This window comes from Balaenoptera musculus, chromosome 20 (genome assembly GCF_009873245.2).
Source record: "Balaenoptera musculus isolate JJ_BM4_2016_0621 chromosome 20, mBalMus1.pri.v3, whole genome shotgun sequence".
NCBI lineage: Eukaryota > Metazoa > Chordata > Mammalia > Artiodactyla > Balaenopteridae > Balaenoptera > Balaenoptera musculus.
In genome coordinates, this window is record NC_045804.1 from 67606 (window position 1) to 86897 (window position 19292).

A 19292-nucleotide genomic window follows, 5' to 3' on the forward strand; every position below is an offset into this window, starting at 1 on the left:
GTATAGTATATAAAGTGTTTCTCCTCCAAATCTGTCAATCCTTGAATATAGTCCCACAGAATATTTGTTTACTTTCTATTTTCAAAAACTTACTATGGGCAATACTCTTTGGGAATAAATGTGTTATATGAGCAAAAATATTGCAAGAAGATCAATATTTGGAGATTTTGATATGGTTGTATATAATCTATAGAGCATTTGTGGGTGAACTGACCTCTTGAAACTTTTTTGAGTCTTTATACCCAGGAGTATGGTATGCAGGTCAGGGTGTCCAGAAACAGATGTTTAATGGAGTTTGGAGCACAAGAGTTTATGAGGGAAAAGGAAAGCAGTTGAATTGGGCAGAGGAAGAAATCAGATCCAGAGCTGACAAAGCTTTGGCTACCCTGGTGTGTTTTGGAGCATTTATTGTTGTGAGAGTGTCCGGTGTTGGGCTGAAATGTCCATGCTGAGTCATGAAACCCAGGCTGCCCGGGAAGGGCAGGAAGAGAGTGACCCCAGGCCAAGCAGCACTCAGCAGCTGAGGCAGGCCCCAGGCTGTGCATTCCCCACAGCTGGGCAGTGTCCTTCCCTGAAGGAGGACCGGGTGTGTCTGGCACTCCCAGGTCTACACAGCTCATTCTTAAGCTTTTTAATTTTCTCCTCCACCTTCTTTCCTGGCAATTCTGGGATTTCAACTTTTCTAATAGTGAGTTTGCACCCGAGACCCTTACCAGGATGTTGAATCCTGTATCCCAGGAGAGCACTCCCAAGTCAATAGACTCCTCTGCACCCACGTTTATATTCTGGCCCCCTTGATCAAGCACCCTTAGAATCCAGTCCCTGGCGTACTGGCTAGGCCTTGCAGCACTTTTGTGGGATATAATCCCTCAGCATGTCCCTAGCTGCCACAGACTGTGACTTAAGCTAGGGATAGGCATAGTGCCCAAGGAGGGGCAATTCCGAGGAACCTAGGCTCTTCTGCATGGTGTTCCAGCAAGTGGGGGTGCTAGCTCTTACTGGGGATTCAGGGGTGATGAGTCACTTCTGCAGGCTCAGAAGGTCCACAGGAGTCCAGGAAGCCGAAATACTCAGTGTCGTCGCCCATACGTCTCCATCCCGTCCAGGGACCGACCGGCCTCTGCTGGGTGTTTAATCTTCTTTGTCTTGGCTCTTAGCTTTCTCTGCCTTGTCACTGTGGGAGACGAGAGCTTCATTTTATGCAACCAAGGAGGCCTCTGGTTTTCACACCTGGCTTTCAACTGCCCATTACCTTCAACTCTTTATCATCTTTCTGTAGAACATTAATGATGCGTATCAATAGCCATCCAAACCAATCATCTCTATAGCAACGTAAGTCTCGAGTGCCTGATACACTACCTCTGCCAGGGCTTTCACTCTGACCAGGACACCCTCCTCATGTGCCAACAGAAGGATGGGAACAACAGAACCAGCACCTTGGGCCAAGGGCTGTCTGAGCCCCACGCACCTACCATCAGTAAGGGGGACCTCCTTGCTGGCCGGCTCCAAACCCCATCTTATCACCTGCTTTCTCAGACCTCTCCTGAGCCAGCCGTCATGGGTGAGAGGCTTCAGAAGCAGAGGCAGAGACCGACTTTGAGGTGCAAGATGCTTATGAGGGCTCGACACTTGGGGAAGGGAGGGGAGGCAGCAAGGTCAGGCACAGCAAAGGGTCAAACAGCAATGCTGGCCCCATGACACTCCGTCAGTGCAGCAGGGAGTGGCCAAGAGCTTTGGAATATCGTGCATTAGCTGAAAATGGCCCTAAGTATGTCCCTGTCCCGTGTGTGTCACTGGATGTGTGCTGCTCTGGGACCCGTGTAACCTCAGGCAAGGCAGCTCTCTGCAGCTGGAGGCTGCGAGCAGGCCACGTCTGCATGGCTGAGCAGAAAGCTCTTTCTTGAAGGGCATCTACATGACAGCTCCAGGTCTGCCACACATGATGCTTCTCATTTATGTCGATTTCCACAATGGTTAGTTCTGCATAGAGTTCTGGAACACATTCCAACAGATACCTTCCTATGTATTCACTATTTTACCACTGTTGTAAGATTTTTTTTTTTTTTTGGTGATTCCCCGTTATTTAAAAAAAATTTTAACTAAACTATAGTTGATTTACAATATTGTTAGTTTTCAGTGTACAGCAAAGTGATTCAGCCACATATATATATATTATTCTTTTTCAGACTCTTTTCCATTACAGTTTATTACAAGATATTGAATATAGTTCCCTGTGCTCTAGTGAATCCTTGCTGTTTATCTATTTTACATATAGTGGTGTGTATCTGTTAATCTCATACCCCTAATTTATCCCTCGCCCCCTTCCCCTTTGGTAACCATAAGTTTGTTTTCTATGTCCGTGAGTCTGTTTCTGTTTTGTAAATAAGTTCATTTGTATCAGCTTTTTTTAGATTCCATATATAAGTGATATCATATAATATTTACCTTTCTCTGACTTACTTCACTTAGTATGATAATCTCTAGGTCCATCCATGTTGCTGCAATGGCATTATTTCATTCTTTAATGGCTGAGTAATATTCCATTCATCTGTCGATGGACATTTAGGTTGCTTCCATGCCTTGGCTATTGTAAATAGTGCTGCTATGAACATTGGTGTGCATGTATATATTTTTAAACTTTTTATATTCTACCTGATTATTGTTTTATATAGTATATACTAGTATGTAGAAATACATTTTAATATTGATATTAGTAACCTTACTCACCTCATTTGTTAATTCTAATTGTATACTTGTGGATTTTTAAACATATATATCAGGTCATCTTGTACACAGTGTTTCTTCTTTTTCAAACGTATACCTTTTACTTTTTTCTTGGACTGCTTTCTGCACTGGCTTGGTCCTCCATTATGATGGTAAATAGAAGTGGTCAGAGCAGGCATCCTTGTTGCCAGTTCAAAGGGAGAGCTTTCAACATTTCACTACTTGGTATGATGCTTGTAGCTTTCTACACTATTTGGTTTGTTTGTTGAAAATTTTGCACACACTTTATCAAGCTCAGAAAATTCCTTTTTATTACTACTTTGCTAGTACATACATTTAAAAAAATCATAAATAGTGCTGAATTTTATTCAACATTTTTTTCTGATTTTTGAATGTTAAACTAAACTAACATTCATAGAAAAGCCCACCTTGGTTGTGATGTATATTAACTTCTTTACATATTGCTGGATTCATTCTGCTGGTCATTTGTGTAGTTTTACATTAAAGTTTATGAGTGAGATTAGCCTGTTATTTTTCTTTTTGGTAATGTCTTTGTTAGGTTTTGGTATCAAGGTTGTGCGGACCTCATGGAATGGTTAGGGATTATTTCCTTTTTCTATTCTTTGAAGGAAAATTAGATTGGTGCTATTTTTTCCTTAAATATAACTCAGTGAACTCACTGATGAAGCTGTCTGGGCCTGGAGTTTTCTTTGCAGGAAGATTTTAAATTATAGACCTAATTTAAAATAGTAGATATAGGACTAGTCTGGTTTTATATTTCTAATTGTGCCAGTTTGGAAAATTGTATTTTCAAGGAACTGGTCTATTTCAATCAAATTTTCAGACTTATTGGCATACAGCTGTTCATAATGTTATCTCAGTGTCTTTTTAATGATTGAAAAATCTGTAGAAATGTTCCCTTTTTCATTTTTTGGCATTATTTGTGCTTTAATTAGTCCCATGAGGAGTTTATTAATTTTATTAGTCTTTTCAAAGAATTAACTTTTGACTGTTTCCATTTATTTGCACTTTCTTTGTGGTTAAAGCAATCTCTCAGAAGAATACTTTGCTTATTCTTATTTCAGGCTTATTTTTTATTACATGCTTTTAAAAACTTTCCATGTTCGCATGGCTCTAGCTACATCTTAATTCTTGGATGTAATATTTTCAAAAACTTCCAGTGTAAAATATTTTCTAGTTCCCACTGTGATTTTCTAAATCCACGAGTTATTGAGGAGTATATAGAATTTTCAAATATGTAGATATTTTCTTACTTTTTTTCTTGTTTTCTAGCCTAATTGCATCACTGTCTGAGAATGTACTCTGTATGATTTAGAGCATTTGAATTTGTTGAGACTTGCTATATGGCCCAGCATTTTCATAAACATTCCATGTAGACTTGAGAAGAATTTGTGATCTGCGGCTGCGGGTGTAGTATTCTATATATATCTATTAGGTAAGGTTTGCTTATCCAGTTGTTCAGATCTATTTCGTACTAGCTCTCCATCTGCTTGTTTTAACAGTTACTGATATATGCATCTTCCACTATATTTGTAGATTTGTCTCTACCTCCTTGTAATTCTGTCCATGGTTTTGCTTTCTATATTTTGACGCTATGTGTATTCGGCACACACAAGTTCACAACTGTTACGTCCTCTTGGTGAATGAAGCACACCGTCATTATACGTCCTCTTGGTGAATGAAGCACACCGTCATTATACGTCCTCTTGGTGAATGAAGCACACCGTCATTATACGTCCTCTTGGTGAATGAAGCACCCTCTTTACTTCCAGTTATGCTTTTTTGCCATACAGCCTACTTTCTTTTGGTAGTTTTTGCATGGTTTGTCTTTTTAAATTTTTGTTCTTCTTCCAAAAATTGTGGTACAATGCACATACAATTTACTGTCTTAACCATTAAAATTTTTTAAAACTGCGGTAAAAACTCTGTAACTTGAAGTTTACCATTTTAGTCATTTTAAAGCATACAGTAAAGTACATTTGCATTGTTCTGCAATTAATCTCCAGAAGTCTTTTCATCTTACCACACTGAAAATGCTATATATGTATCCAGTTAACAATTCCCCATCCTTCCTCCCCACCCCCTGCTCGGCAATCACCCTTCCTACTCTCTAAGAATTTGTCTACTCTAGATGCCTTCATACAAATACAATCGGACAGTAATTTGTTTCTTGCTGCTGGTTTACTTCACACATAGCACAATGTTGTCAATGTTCATCCATGTTGTAGCATGCGTAGCATTTCCTCCCTTTAAGGCTGAGTAATATTCCATTGTGTGTATATACCACATTAAAAAAAAATCTATTCATCTGTTGATGGACACTTGGGTTGCTCCCACCTTTTTTGCGATTGTGAATAACGCTGCTATGAACATGAGTGTATAATATCTGTTTGAGTCCTTGCTTTCAATTCTTTTGGGTATATACCCAGAAGCGGAAGTGCTGGGTCATATGGTCATTCTGTTTTAATTTTTTGAGAAACTGCCATAATGTTTTCCATAGTGGTCGCACCATTTTACATTCCTACCAGCAATGCACAAGTATTTTAATTTCACTACATCTTTGCCAACACTTGTTATTTTCTGTTTTTTGTTTTTGATTTGATAACAGTTGTCTTAATGTGTGCGAGGTGACACTTACTCTGGACTTAAGTTGCTGTCGAAAGCAAAGGACCTTAGGGCACAAGGACCCCAAATCTTAGAATCACCTCCCTGTTCTGTCTACCTCTGCTCGTTTTCACTTGTTACCCTACCAGATGTTTCCAAGCAGATGTTTTGAGGAATACCTTGTCTATTTTGTTTTAGTAGTCCTTAGTGGGAGGGTTAGTCTGAATTATCTGGACCACCATCACTTCTTTTCTGTATTTCAAGAAGAAATGAAGTGGGCCTTAAAGGTAGAAGGAGAGTAGGAGTCCACGGATTTAATATTTCTTTATTTTTTCACCCACGTTATTTCCCACATCTATATTTTAAGTAACCTGGAGTAGATATCCTGGCTGAGTACTCGCAGTAGCTCAAATTAACAGGCAGTGAATTTTTTTTTTTTTTTAGATTAAGTGGGAATAAAAAGAGAAGAAAATCCATGGAAGAAAAAGGAGTGGAAGAAGAAGGGGAGAGTGAAGGAGGACCTGGAGGGATAGAGATGGAGAAGGCAGAAAAGTGGGAAGAAGAAAAGAGAAAGATGAAGCGGGGAGAACAGAATTAAAGGAAGCTCCATTTAGCTTTACCAAGACCTGTAGCCAGTGCTCCTCTAGAAATCCAGTTACTACTTGTTTAACAAGAAAACAAACAAAAAATTCCTTTCGCATTGTCCTTTCCTTGACAACCATTCACTTATTTTCATGATTGGTCGTGGGAAAGGAAATTAATTCATTCACTCAACAAATATTTATTAGGTACCCACTATATGCCAAGCTCTGTTCTGGGCACTGAGGATAAACAAATGAACAAAACCTACACAAGCCCTTGCCCTTGCTGAGCTTCCGTTCTAGTGGGCCACTGTACCCAAGGTACAGTGACTGAGGTGCTAAATGCTATAACTAACAGATCACAACTTCTCAGCAGGTTAACATAATAAAGGTCTGTTGTCTGCTCAGCTGAGAGTCCTTGCATGTATTTTTGGTCATGCAGATCTGCCCTGCTCATTCAGAGTCACACTTCTGCTTCACGTCTATTGGCAAGAACTAGTCACATGGCCCCAAAGGCAAGGGCATGGCTGGGAAATGTAGTTGCCAGTAACAAACACAAGTCTTTGGTGATCAGCAAACTGATTCTTCACATGGAAAGATACAGACAAGAAACTGAATAACAAATTATTTATTACTTTAGGAGGTGATAAATGCTACGGGAAAAATGCAGGAAAGAAATAGAGTGTCTGGGAGGGGGGGAGTATTGAAATTTTAAATAGACTGGTGAGAGACGGACTCACTGGGCTGAGCAAAGCTTGCAGGAAGCAGAGGAGTGAGCCATGTGAATATAGGGGAGACGGTGTTACTGGAAGAGGAAACACTCAAAAAGGAGCCCATTATGGCTGAAACAGAGCCAGCGGAGAGAGGGAGGAGATGAGGTCAAACAAATCAGAGGCATATTGTGTGGGACTCTAGTTTCATCCTCTGAATGAGATGAGAAGAAATCAGATGGGTGTGAGCAGAGGAGAGCTAGGATTCGATCTGCACTTTATCGAGACCAGTGTGGTAGCTACATTGGGAATACACTGAATGGGGGCAAAGGGAAGGAGATAAAAGTGTATGGGACCAGAGTGGCAACAACGGAGGTGATGAGAGATGTCGGTTGCTAGATACATTTTGAAGGCAAAGCAGGATTTGTAGATGGATTGAAGATGGAGTTTGAGAGAAAGACAGGAGTGACTGTGGCCTGAGCAATTAAGAGATGGAGCCAGGGAAGACCGTGGTGGAGCACGTTTGTGGGGGGAAGTCGAGAACTCATCTCTGGACATGTTGAGCTTGCGACGTCCATGCGAGTTTCACGTGGAGACGCTAAGAAGCTGCTGGATTAGGGTCTGAAGCTCAGGAGAAAGCCCTGGGCTTGAGCTACAGGCTTAGAGTCCTTTCTCAGGGTAAAGACGCTATTCAAAGCCTTGAGACCGAAAGAGAAGGGCAGGCAGTGTAGTTGAAAAAGAGAGACCCAAGGACTGCGCCTTAGGTCTGGAAAGAATAAGATGTGGCCATTGTTGGGGATGGGGAGAAAAAAAGTGAGGGAAGGAAGCGGGCGTGAGTGGGGAATTATTTGGGTCTGTGGTTCATCAGATCAGAATCAGAATGGAGCACCATTAATGGTGACCAAGCGGTCTGTTTCCCCCCAACTCCGCTCCTACCTGCCTGCCTCTAGCTGTGTACAATCCCAGTGGTCTGATGATGGGCAGGGCCCTCAGCTGCTCATTCCATGCTTCTGCACTTTCACCACCACCCCTCGCTCTCATAAAGGTTTGGTCATTCATTCAACAATTCTTTGCTGAATGCCTATATATGTGCCAGGCCCTGAGTGAACAAGCTAGACGAGGCCTGTGCCCTTATGGAGCTTATACTCCAAGGGGGCTGGGGCAGATAACAAACAATCAACAAATAGACAAACAAGAACATTCCTAATCCAGGGTAAAAGAATAGAGAATGCCCTGCTTTGGTTAAGGGGATCATGAAAATTCTCTTCCAGGAGGGGACATCTGCGCTGAGACCTGAGCGCTGCAAGGATGACGGTCATCAGATCCGGGGGTCAAGGGTCTGGCCGCAGGGAGGCTTTTGCTGTGCTGCCGGGGAATGCTGAAGGCCAGCGTGCTGGTCACGGTGAGGAGCCGCCTCACACAGGACCCTGCAGGCTGCGGTTAGGAATTTGGTTTTATTCTAAGTGTGACGAGGACACCTCCCGTGGGTTTACGCAGAGGACTCACGTGACAACATTTCACAGACCTCACTGGGTTGGTCAGATGGAGAGCAGACAGTAGGGGGCAGAGTGGAGGCAGCGAAAGGAGTTTGGAGGGTTTTCTAGCTCAGGCCACAGGTGGCATCTTGCACTAGGATGGGCCAGGATGCACGTTGTATTGGACGAACGGGTGGGTCAGGCAGTCGCATATACCAAGCTCTTCTCTGGGTCCAGGCCTATGCAAGGCCAAGAAAAGCACCTACTAAAGAAACGTCGGCGAGGTACAGTCCTTGCCCTCAGCTTACTGAGTGCTGAATTACAGGAAACTCAGACCACACATATTAAGGTGCCGGGTAAACCCAAAGCAACCAGTAAGTCAGTGCATAGGAGAGGCTGACCAGGTGCAGAAGGGGGAAACAGTAACTGGCTCCCGCGTAAAGAGGAGACTTCGGAGCCTTCTCCAGACGGGCGGGGCGGCCCATCTTCCAGCGGGCAGCGGCAGAGGGTCGCGAGCAGCGCTGCCCCCCCGCCCCCAGCCCACGGCCCCGCGTGGCGGCGGGGCCTGGATTGTCCAAGAACTTGGCTCCGGGCTCCAGTTTCCCAACTCACTCGGAGCTCAGAGAAGCGGTGACTCAGGCGAGGGCCCTCCCGGCACGTCGCGTTCTCAGCCGGCCTGCAGTGACTCACCACCTCGCTCCCTCCCTCACCGCTGACCCCGGGCCAATCCCTTAATGAGTCTACACCCCACTCTTCTCACTTGGCCGGGACAATTGCCTGGTGGAGTTTTTAGCTCCCCGGGGGCAGGGCTTCTGTCAGCAACCGTCCAGGTTCCTCGAGAGAGGCTTCTCCTAGGGTCTGGAGGAGCATAAAACCCTTGGGTGGACCCGAAGGCCCCAGGCCCTTCCCGTGCACCGAAGGAGGGCTTTAATGCCTGTGCATTCTTCTAATTTCAGAGCCTTTCAACAGCATTTTATACCAAACACAATTTCGCAAGTCTTGGTGTCCTGGAGGAATTTTCCCTTGGACACCTCTTGGTCAAAATTTGCTTGGGGGAAACAAAAAAGCAACCAGAGTTGGTCCCCAAAGTCTGCAAAGCAGAGACCAGTGGCAATGGGAGGTGAGAGTGCGGCGGACTGACCAACGGGCCCCGGGGCAAGGGGACCACCGCGCGAGGGCGCGGGCCGATGCTCTGCTCGCCCGCGCAAGCGAAAGCAGGCGGCGAGTATCGCGAGAGCGCTCAGCTCCCCTGCAGCGAGCCCTCGGGCAGGAGCAGAGGCCCAGGCGGCGGGCGTGGGCTGCGGGGTCGCTCGCCTGGTTCCCCGGCTGGCGTCTCGGCGCCCCTACTTCCAGCGCGCCCCGTCGCAGCCAGGCGACCTGAGCGGCCCCCAACCAGCTTTGGGCCGGAGCGCTGCCCGCAGTCCTCCGCTCGCCCGGCCGCCAGCGCTCGCCGCCCGGCTGGGACCCGGCAGGTGGACTGCGGCGGGCGCACCCTCCTTCCGGCCCCGGCCCCTCTCCCGGACCCTCCCTCGAGCCCTGGCGCGCCTCTGCTCCCCGGCCAGAGCTCGCAATCTGCGCCCCCGAGTTACCTGCCTCGGGAAGTCCCAGTTCGCAGGCAGCCCGGACTGTAAAAGGGTGGATTCGGCAGAGCCCAAAACCACATTCCTAGGGGAGGGGTGGGGTCCCCATCTAGAGGGTCGCGGATCGCATTACCGGCCGAGGGGAGGAGACAGCGGAAGGGAGAGTCAACAGGGGTAAAAGTTGCCTTTCGCTTAGTACTCCCCCTCCCCCTCCCTGACGCGCTGCGATGCCGGCAGGCTCGGGGACACAGTGTCCGCCCAGGTTCCGGAGCCCGACGGCCCCGGAACGGTTTGGCAGGACAGAGAGGCATCTTTCCATCCGCGGATGCGGCAGTCAGAGCGCCGGTTGGCCTGCAGGGCTGCCGGGCTCCGGGGCCCCGAGGGCGACCCCCGGCTGCCCGGGGGCGGGAAGCAGAAGCCCGCCTCCGGGCGCCGAAGATCTAGAGCAATAACAGACGCATAAATAAATCAATGAGCAGCTCTTTGCTGCCAGCAGCAGGGAAACCTCGGGCTGATTAAATGCAGACGTGGGGTGTCTGCCAGGACAGGAGGGCGGCGGGGTACAGGGAACCGGCCTGGAGGCGAAGGGTGGGGGGAAGGGAGGCCGGGGCAGGAGCGACGGGTAAGACCCAAAGCCACGTTTTTAAACATGGGGGGGAATTTTAAAGGCAAACAGTACGGGGGAGGAGGGGGGCCGGGCTGCGGGCCTCTGGGCCTCCCAGCCACCCGGGGCAACTTTCCGGGCGGGAGGTGCGGCCCGAGGGGCGGCGCCGGCGGCGGGAGGCGGGAGTCCGAGGCCGAGGGGGTGGGGGGAGTCACTTTAAAGGCTCTTTCTTACCCATAATGCTTTGTGGGGACGTTGACAAGTGGATCCAAGATGGCGTAGAAAGTAATGACAGGTAAGTCCTGACTTCCCCCTTCTCTGCTGCTGGGACCGCTCCGCGAGCTGCCGGAGCCCTCCGGAGAGGGGACCGGACTCCCCTCCGGTCCCCCGAGTCCCGGGAGGGGCGGCCCCGGGGCGGGCCTGGGGCCCAGACGGCCCGCGGCGGGGCCTGGGAAGCGGGGCTCTTCGAGGCGAGGCCCGGACGCTGGGGCTGTTTACAGCTTCTTCCCCTCCCTGGCCCCCTTCCCCTCCGCTGGGGGCCGCGGAGCCCTCGGCCCAGGCCGTGGAGGGGGCCTCGCAGACCCCGGCCGCGAGCCTGCGGGAGGTTTGTCCAGCCCACGGCACGCCGGGAGGGGGAGTCGAGCCGCCTTGCACGCTCCCCTCCTCCGGGTCGCGGCTGGGGGTGGGGAGCGTGCAGGCCTCCCACGCCCCGCTCGATTGCCCCCTCTGGGCTCGGACTTCCACGCGGGGTGGGGCGGGGGCCGGAGGGTGGGCGCGGGGAAAAGTGGGTCAGGGGTGCACCCCTCCCTCCCCCGCCGAGGGCTGTTGCCTGAGCTTCACTTTCTTTACCCCCTTTCTCCGCCCCCTCCTCGGAAATTCTCATTGGCCCACAAGCACATCAACAAAAATAAAAACAGACGATCCTTTCCTGGAGATTCCTTCAAGACTTCCCTTTTCTTGAGCTAAGGGACCGCAGTTTTATCTAAGGAACTTTGATTGCTCTCCCCCCAAATTATTTGAGCTTTCTGCACCCTCCCCTTTGCTGAGGATCCTCCAGCCAGGGTTGGAAATCAGGGTCTTAGGATTCTTCTTGGATTGAGATCCTCAGGTTTTGTTTCAAACTCAAAACTGTTGTTCCTTCACCCTCACCACTTACACTTTTCAGGCAAATCGTTAATAGATGTGTAACTCCAGAGACAGTGGATTCCTAGAGTTGGGCGGGGGGAGGGGGGAGGAAGGCGTCGTCCTGGCTAGTTTGTTCTTAATTTTGCCCTCTCTTAAACTCGTATGAATGGATTTCTTCTCCTTCATCTTTTCATTTTTCTCCTTCTTTTTCATTTCATTTTTTGAAAGTAAGGTCAGTCAGATATGACATTTTTATGTTTGGATTTTAAGAGCACTTTATAATTATTCTTTTATCACACAGAGAGGAAATGTTTTTGTTTTAAAGTAAAGCAAACAGACTCATTTACAAAGCTTGCATACTGTACCATTTTGGTAACTTTTTCCATTTGAAATTTATATGCCCTTTCACTTCAGGCTGATAGAATGTTTGCTACTGATCATGTCTCTTACTGGTGTTGTATAGACACATTTTACTTTTCTGTTTATCTCAGGAATTGGATGAAGTAATTGATCACTAAAGAACTACAGTGCTGGTGAGATGTGTAAGGTGAGACTGCAGTTAAAAATGATTTACCTTTTTTCCTTCTTTATTTTAATCAAGTCATGAGGGTGAGACTGAAACTAAGTAATTTGATGGGGCCATCTTTATTTCCAAATCACTCACTCAGTCAAATGGGAGTAGAGGCAGGGCTAGATTTGGAAAAGACAACTGTGTCAAGTATACCAAACTTTTCAGCTCCTGGAGCTTATCCAGAGCCAAATGTTATTTGCAGCCATCCTTGATTAGTATCTTCACCAGGGGTAATTATAGTTTGCCTATTTAAATTCCCTTGTGTAACTTTAATTGAATGTCTTAATTTTATCTGTCCTTTGGTGTCCATCACTTAGTCTGCATTGAGTGTTAGTGACTGTGTATGTGGATTTTGTGTGTCTGCAGTTTGTGGGACTCGTGTAAAGTACACCCTTTCCATTGGAAAGAATTATTTCAGGCAAATCCTGCTTTTATTTTCTGAAAAATGGAACAGTGCTTGTCTCTCTCATAATTATTTGGAAATAAAAATGATAGTGGTGCATTTTGGTTAGGTTATTAGGGATAAGACTGGCTTGTTATTATCTTCTGGTCACATGTAGTGTGTGAATTCAGAGTGTTGCTCTATTTAATCTAACTTATAAGGCTTTGGATTTATAGAACATTATTAATATAGTGTCAATGAACAGTCAGTATTCTGTACTGGTGAGAAGGAGAGTGGTTTGCTAATTTTACATTCTTCACAAGCAATTTTCTCAACTTTAAAAATATATCTTGATGAACTCATAAAAGTGCTAACAAAAGATCAAGATGAAAAAAAAATTAATTACATGGGACTGAGTGAACTGATGAGGATGAGTATAATTTTTGTGACTTTCTGTCTGAATTTAAAAAAAAAAATCCCACAAGGACTCAGAGGCAAAGAATATACAAATCAATTTTCACTGCAAAGTAAAGGAGCTGTTACAGTGGAGGATTACTGGACTGAATGTCAATATTATGACATAGTATGAGTGTGTTTCATGTTTGGTAATTGCAACCATTGTTGCTTTTGTTGTGGTCATCCATGTACAATGCTTGGTGTCAGTCTATTTATGTCTTGTAAAAATAAAATACAGTGTGTGTGTGTGTGAATAAAAAACAAACAAACAAAAAAAAAATATATCTTTTTTTTTTATTTTAGGCATTGTAGATGTACTGTACTACAGTGTGTGAGTGTGTGTGTCTGTAAAATATTTTACTATGGTTTATTGAGAAAATGTAAGTTGTTATGGTAGGTTGGTTACTGCAGGGTTTTGTTTTTTTTTCCTTTAACACATCTGGGTAGCCTTTGTATTTTGAAATCCACTCACAAAGTTTTCATCTCTATCACACATCTGTTTAAGAAGAGTAAGCTGTGCTTTATTTTATTCCAGATTGAGGCATACAATTGACATTTCTGCCTTAAAAAAAAACTTGGGAGAGGAAGGTGGACATAAAGCAAGATCTTTTTGTAAGTGCACACACCACATTTGCTTGTGTTTGAAACTCAGAAGTGCTTGTGTGTATTACATATATTTTTATTTTTATTCTTAGCAGAGCAGATGTGGATTTTAAAATTTATTTATTTTCAGCTTACAGATGGAGGCATATTCATGCCTTAGACCTCCCAATCTGTACCTTTTATCTTTTTTTTTTTTTTAATATACATAATATTTTGTGGAAAGAACCAATGATCTACTTTTGGGCCTATGGAGATGTTTGTTTATAATCCAAAAGGGAATATTTAGAAATAGGTAATCTTGTGTGGCTGGTGTTGTTTGGCCTGAGCTGTGTCAAGACATTTTCCACAATTTTCACACGTGTGGACCATGTGAAGTGTTAGTATTCACTTCAAAGTGAAGTTGGTGGTTGACCACCGAACAGGTTGTCACACGAAGCGTTCTAAAATGGGAAATGCCATAGTACTGAAGTTTGTGGTGAAGCGGGGGTCTGTGTCTTTGAGCTGAATGAAGACATAGCTTTCTTAGTCTGTCCTTTTGGCTGGGAAGCTGGGACACTATTTTTAGGTAAGGCGGGAGTTTTGGGGAGTCAGTAAGTGCCTCTCCATCAGCTGGTGCTCTTGATTTTTGCAGTTGTTAGCAAGAAGTTTTATTTCTAATACCATAAATATTCAGTCTACATTGTTTTAAAGTATGTATACATTTATGGACAGTCCAGTGTTTTACTGGAGAAGGGAGTGATGCCAAAATAACAGGGGAAATCATTCCTACTTGCAAAGGGCCTTGTGTAGTTTAAAAATATAGAGCATATTCATGAAAGGCTAAGAATATTGCAGAGGGACCTACAAATAAGTAGACCAGATCTTACAGATGCATTTTTGTTCTCTGTTTAAGAAGTAGGCATGGTATTGATATTAAATGCAAATTAGTCTATAATTATCTGTCAGACTATAGTTAAGATTCTAAATACAGGCCCAGCACAAGAAGTAAGGTCCTTTGCGTGTTGTTTTAAATGCGTAGCAGTTTTAAATGCATAGTAGATTTGGGGCCAAGTTTATCAACTTGTCGATAAACAAGAGATGGGGAGGAGCTACTTAAAAAATTATAAACAAATTGTTATGGCTGTTTATTTCCATAAACTTAGATAAGTGTACATGCAAATATAATTTGATTTCTAAGTAATAGTTTGAATTGTTTTCTAGGAGAGAAGTATGATACGTGTGGAGAGTGCGGCCACAGCAGCTTGTAGTTCATTTAAACTGCTGGCTGTGGTCAGGGTGACTCCTGTAGCATTGGCTAGGAGCAGCACGAAACTTAGTGGTCTGTCACTTCACCGGTGGCTGAGATAATACTTTTGAGCTATCCTGAATTTAATAGAGTTAATATTCCTCTTTCAAAAATAAATAGTAGATATAACATGAAGATTTTTAATTTATATATATGTATATATATGTGTGCATATATATTTATATATGTATATATCTTTATTTTAAAAGCTACCAATTGTCTAAAGCAAATTGAAAGTTTTTCAGCATACTACTAAAGAGTCATACCAACTTGTTTACTGGTGTAAATTGTACTGGGTCAGTTTCTCCAAGGGCAGGAAGTTGTCTGGTAAAGCCAGAGTTTGTGTGTTCAACTTGTTTTGACCCCCAAAAACCCTGATTCATCATTAGGTTCTTCAAAGAATGCACGGCAAATTTTTTTGAGTAAACCATTGTGACATGTGAATGTTTGTGATTTTTGTTATTTCTGTGCCATATTTTAGGTGTTCTCGGAACATCTGAATTTGCCTTTTTGCTTTCTTCTGTCGATATTCTCCTTGTGGTGAAAATATTCCTGTGAGGCGAGCTTCCTTTCAGTAGGCAATATGTGTAACTAATACAGTTAAAAAAATTATTTATTTTTATGTAAAACTGATGCATGCTATGGTAAACAAATCCGAGCAGTGCTAAGTGTATATAGGAAAAAAGATGAAAAGCCTCTGCTCTCCTTCCTCCATCTTTAGCCATGTCCCCCTAATCTGACCGTAGAAAGCAGTTGGTGTTACTTGGTGTTTGGAAGACCTCGCTTGCCTAGGTGCGCGGGCAGCAGTGAAAGCAGAGGGAGAAGTCAGGGACGGCGTGGCCACTGAAACCGTTTAGATGTTAGGCAGGGACGATTCCGCCCTTATTTCCGGTGATGTTAATTAATATTGATAATCTTAAACTTCCATTCGTTTAAGATAACTGTAATTGAATTGTTAGTGAAACACTCAAACAGTTAATTGCATTGTCAGGTTGGTAAAGTTTTGATTTGTTGATCTTGTAAGGAAATAAATATTTGGAAATTGAATTCACGTAACCTTAGGGCTGGGAGTAATGTTGGTAATTATCATCTGTGGAATTTTATGATGAGATGCACAGTATATTTACTATAGGCTTTTTATAACTCATTATCTTTCCTTTAGTTTTCAGAACAACTCCAAGGTAGCTGTTATTTCTGCTTTGCATAGGAAATTTAGGTTAAATGTGAATTAACGAACATAACGTCGCAAGACTAGTAAGTAGTGGTGCTGGCGTTGTGCCTTGGAAAGGGCGTTCTCTTTCCATTGCAGTCTGCTCTGCTGCTTCTATCTAGTCTGTCTTATTTTCCAGATAAGGAAATTGAGGCCTGGAGAAGTCAAGTGACTTGCCCAAGGTCACACAGCTAATTAGTAGCAACATTAAACCAAATTTTTATCTCTGGACCCTTATCTCAGGACTCTGGGTCCTGGCTGGTTATGCTACATTTTATTGAAGTACTGTGGACCAAACAACCATACACTGTGAGCACTGGATACAAATGCTTCAGAACTGATACATCAGCAGTCTTGTTTTCTAGTATGTATTAAAAGGTTCCTTCTCTCTCTTTCAGAAATTATAAAGAGCTCTGATGGGCTATTTGGGTGATACCCAGTGCAGTGAACTGCAGGTGAGTAAGGTCTGGGAGAGCCTTATTTACAAAGCGAGGACTTGGTAATGCCTGAGGAAGAGACAAAAGAGACTTAATCTAGAGGAGAGTGTCTGGTCAGCAAGATGAGGTGGGACAAGGTGGAGGAGGTAGGGCACTGGTGCAGCAGTGGTGACCTGGCTGAATTGGCGACTTCTGGAGCAGACTGGATGATGGTGAACATACTCCAGACAGACTGCCTGACGCTTTGTCAGTTTGTTTGAAGAGAAGTGAGGGTAGGTTAATCTTCCACTTCTGTTTTGAATGAGTAACTGCACAGGGATTCAACCTATCTGCATATGATTGGATCTTCAGAGGTCCTTCAGTTTTTGTGTCAACATTCTTGAGTTGGTCACCCAGTGCTCTGATGAACGGGTTAAGTATTCAGTTGTTTGTTTTTCCTGTTATCTGCTGTGTGTATTGTCAGGAATGACTGTATATATCTGCATTTTTGAGGATCTGGATCCCAAGAACATGTCAATGGAAACAAAAGGTTAAACTTTTTTCCTAATGGTTGTATTAGTCCTTCAGATTATTTGTTTTTTGCTGAAATGCCCTAAGAATGACATTTTAGTCTTGAGTATTTATTATTTCACAGTAATTAATCTTCTTGGTCCATTATAGTATCTTGGCCATTCAGTGTTAAACTAAGAAAATGGTAATACTACAGAAAAACAATTAGAAGACTGTTTTAATATTGTCCTTGTGGGGCATCAGTGCTAAAATTATTTTTTGATATATTTTTAATACTAGTCCCAGAGACTTTAATGAGACAATGCTATATACTTTTAGGGTTTATAATTAAACTTAGGCTTGGCTACTTATTGATTGCTAAAGGAAAACATTGTTGTAGGGGTTCTTTGTTTCTTGAGTTAGGGTAGTTTTGCACAATTCATCCCCCACAGGTTCATGGGAATGATCAGAAGACTAGTTGAGCTGGCTTCTTGGTCCTTGGAAAGCTGGAGTCTGGGTTGTCATAGGTCATTGTGATAAGGAGTGCATGAGAGTTCTCAGTTAAGGCCAAAGTGAGCAGTAAAAGAGAGGTGTGGACCTCTTCCTGAGACTGTATCAAGTTTGCATCCTGGGACCCCTAGTTTCTCCTCAGTATGGTAGAACTTTCTCTCTTAAATTATAAAATAATTTAAGAATTGTTATTAAGTAAATTGTTAAATATTTGGGTTACTACCCCTAAAACAGTTGATTTTGTTTTTGGCATTCTGTTAAAAAAAAAATATATAGATATAGATATATATCTATATATATATATACACACACACACACACACACACGCACATATATATTATTGTACTCATTTTTAATTATGCATATAATTTGAATTTTTCCTATTTATTAGATTATGAAACATTTCCATGTTATAGTTGTCACAATTTTAATTGACATGATTACACTTTGAGAGGCTGCAAAATACTTCATCGTCACGCCGTCAGTAATTTACTTAAATCTTTTTATGTTAGATGTTTATGTTGCTGGCTGGTTTTCAGTTAATACTTTAATCTACGTTATTGTAGATACTATTGTATTTTTTTTCTGGCTAATTATATCTTCTAGGATAAATTTTTGAATGCATTATTGTGTTAAATGGTATGAATGTTTTTATGGCTTTTGATGTATATCGCCATACTGTTTTTCAAGAATGTTATCCCAGTTTGTACTACTAACAGATATACAGATGTACCTGTTTCACCACAGCTGGATAGAAATACATTTTTAACTTAAAAGTTTTTGCTTATTTAATAGTGTAAGGTGGCATTTGTACTTCTTTGTTCTATAATGTTGAATTTTTCTCTCTGAGTCTCTTCATGGTGAATTGTTTGTTCATATCCTTTGCTATTTTAATCAGTAAACTATCGACGTGGGCTTTGGATGGTAAGGCAAGTATAACCAGCTAATAAACAGGTGATTATTAAAAAGATGATCAGAACGTGTTCAGTGAGAATGTTCAGAGGGAGTCGAGTCTAGATGGTAAACTTTCTTGAGAACAGTGGTTGAAGGGGAACAGGCGACTTATTCCGAGATTCAGCTCAGCAGGTGTTCAGTGCGCATGCGCTGCGTACCACGCGTTGCGGCCTCTTAGTGCTTCTCAGGTCATCATGGCATATACGTGGTCGAAGGAGGGGGCTGCTTGAGGCCTGACTCGTTGGGGCTTTGGCTGCTGAAGTCGCTTTGTGGAGGGAGGGCTGGGGGGTTCGCTGACGAGGACATCTTGCGCTCATTCGCGGCATACCGCAGTGCCGTGGCACAGTCTTTGAGAAGCTCTGTTCTAAAGGATACAAAGATGAATAAAACATCATTTCCTCTGACAAGGAACGAATCATCTAGTAGAGACAGTAGGGGCACCAAAAAAAGAAAGGACTAATAGGAATCTGAAGGGTGCTGTAAGAGGGGTTCAGACAAGGTGCCTCGGGGTTCAGTGGAGGGCGCGACACTGCCCCCTCGGGGATGTAAGGGAACACTTCAGCTGAGGAGGTGGCATCTAAATTGCACCACTGTGAAACTGAGGCGCCGTGGCAAGAAGAGGGCATTCTGGAGGGAAGGGTAGCTTGAGCCAAGGCTGAGGGGCGGTGTTGGAAATGAGGCGGATGTCCAGAAACGGAGTGTCCAAGTTACCTGGACCCTGGGTTTCGTGAAGGAGCATAGCGGACAGTGAGGCGGCTGCGAGGTCACGACTGGGGTTTGGAGGGTGAATATGGTGGGTTGTCAGCGAGGAGAAACTAGAGACAGGGTTTTCAGCTGGGTTCAGGGTTCTACTCCAGGCGAGGGATGATGAGTGCCTGAGTTGGTGTACTTGGGAATGAAAGGAGGTGGTGGAGTCAGGAGAGATTTCGGAGGTTGAACAGAGAGGTGTGGTGACTGATTAGGCAGGAGGG

General features: G+C 44.0%; 1 protein-coding gene across 6 annotated transcripts in view; it reads left to right on the forward strand.

Annotated features, from left to right (window-relative positions):
• The first annotated feature begins 10525 nt into the window (after nt 1-10525).
• The window catches only part of HELZ (helicase with zinc finger), a 156404-nt gene continuing 147637 nt past the window's right edge, over nt 10526-19292 (forward strand). For 3 of the 6 annotated variants that reach the window (XM_036835892.1, XM_036835896.1, XM_036835897.1), the window contains exons 1-3: nt 10526-10594; nt 11916-11971; nt 16330-16386. The gene's annotated coding sequence lies outside the window, so the exon portion shown is untranslated. Of the gene's footprint in view, nt 10595-11915; nt 11972-13368; nt 13446-16329; nt 16387-16420; nt 16641-19292 lie in introns of those variants that run through there. The other 3 variants (XM_036835893.1, XM_036835894.1, XM_036835895.1) reach the window with 3 other exon arrangements.